Raw genomic sequence first — 2286 nt, 5'->3', positions numbered from 1 at the left:
ATATATATATATATATATATATATATATATATATATATATATATATACCAGGTGTTGTAGTCCACATCTGTAATCTTAGCAGTGTGGAGGTGAGATCTGAAGGTCTAGATCAGTCTTAGGAAGTTCAAGTTCAGCCTGAGCTACCTAAGACTGTCTGAAAAACAAAAATAATAATACACATTTTAATATTTCCCATAGTTTGTAAAATGCCTTCGGGCAGGAAAACTTTCTTTGCTTCTTTGCCTCTACCTCTTATTCACTCTGTAATGAAAACTGACCTTAAACTGAGAACATTTTATTTTTACCTTCTTCTGGCCACACTGTTCTCATTTGATATTCAAGCCGTCTTGCCCATGAAACAAATCCATCAGGGTGACCTTCCTGTCTGATGATATTGTAGCACTTACACTCTTAAACAAACAAGTGGGTATACCCACATTGCTTGCTCTTCTTTGGACAAGTAAATTTTTTATTGATGGACTTAGGTAGAAAAAGTGGATGGAAAATTAGTCACAAATTATTTTCAAGGCTACCTTTTTTGAGACATTGTCTTACTCTATAACTCTGGTTGGTCTGAATGTGGCTTTGTAGATCAGTCAGGTCTCAAACTCTGCTTCCCGAGTGCTGAGTATGAAGGTGTGCACTACAGTGCCTGGATTACAAAGTCGCTGTCTGATAAAGAGAGGGAATCTGCAGGGCCTATGGCCACTGCAGATTATGGCCACCACAGTTTGGCTCAAACATTGGAGCAGGGGCCTCACCAACAGTGAATCAGAATGGCACACCTTCCTTTCCATTCAGTTGACAGCGCTCATTCATCCTGCAACTTTCTGATACCATTTCAAAGGAAATGCTCAAAATGTTAAGGACACCAAAATTCAGGATACATTGTGCTCAGATAGGCTTAGATATTTCTAAGCCTGAAGACCAAGACCAGAAAAACTCAGAGGTATCCCCTTTATGGCACACAGATACAGCAGCACAGCCAGTACTCATGTACATATTCCTGGACAACCAGACCAGTTCCTTTGCCAGTTACGGAACTGCAATCCAGATGCAAAGTCACAGTAGAGCAGTGCTATTCAAAACAGACCTTCATTTAACATATTTTATCACCTTTCTGCTTTCTGTCTGCAAAAAAAGAAAATGTGAACCATTTGCCTTTAAATCTACATAGGAATACGCACACAGTGTGAGGTACAGAAATGTGCTATATGAATTTACTAATACAGGGGAAGGTGACAAGATGAAAAAAAAAATTGCTTAGGAAAAAGTAATGGAATTACTATCCCAAAATAATTCCACAAGTAATTACTACTTACATCTCATCCCAGTCTACTGCTAAGTATCAAAGTCAGTGGGGCACTTACAGGAAGTACTCCCGCCAAAGTCCTATTCTTCATGTATCCTAAGTAAAGAAAAACAATCCTCAAAATGTATGAGATCATGAATTCTGGTTGTCATAATTTATGCTAGTATCCATTTTATAAGCTAAATTGAAATAACTTTAGTATACAATCATGTCACTATTCTGTGCTAAAGTTCAGAGTGCAATTATGCTATTAGTGTAAAACCATGTACATAAACTATTATCTATTTGCAAAACAGAAAGTGAGAATATTAGGGAGACAGCTCAATAACTAAAGTGCTTGCCATGAGAGCATGAGAAACTGAGTTCAGTCCCTGACACCCATGTTATCACAAAGCTCCTGGCATGTTCCTATAATCCTAGTTCAGTCTCAGGAGAATGGAGTCAGAAGGATTCCCAGGGTTTGAGAGCCAGCCACTCTATCCATTCAGTGAAATCCACGTTCAGTGAGAGACCATATCTGAAAAACTAAGGTGGAGATGTGGAGAAGAGATTGAGGAAGAGATTGGATTATGTTTAACCCTGGCCTCCACACACATGCATGCACAAAGATACATACACACACAAACACATACACACACATGCATACACCATGAGGTAAAGAACCCCAGGATTCCATTTTACTTCATGTGTCTGTGTCTGAGAAACCCATGCTTTATTCATGGTAAATGTTCAATGAATTAATGAACATTTGAAGCTGAGACCCATGTGCTCAAAATTACAGGGGATTCTATTCACAAACTAGCCATTGTTAATTGAATGTTGTCAATATATCTTGAGTATATGAGACTCAGGAACACATATATAGGCATTGGACTCTTCTCACAGCTTTCCAAACAAACACATCTTTGTGGGTAAGACCTTTAACTTCTCAAGAATCAAGGTGTAGGATATTTGAGAATGAATACATTTTCATA

Source organism: Psammomys obesus, unplaced genomic scaffold (assembly GCF_907164565.1).
Source record: "Psammomys obesus unplaced genomic scaffold, mPsaObe1.curated_primary_1811, whole genome shotgun sequence".
Classification (NCBI taxonomy): Eukaryota; Metazoa; Chordata; class Mammalia; order Rodentia; family Muridae; genus Psammomys; species Psammomys obesus.
The sequence above is the reverse complement of the archived record's forward strand: the minus strand, read 5'-3'. Positions refer to the sequence as shown.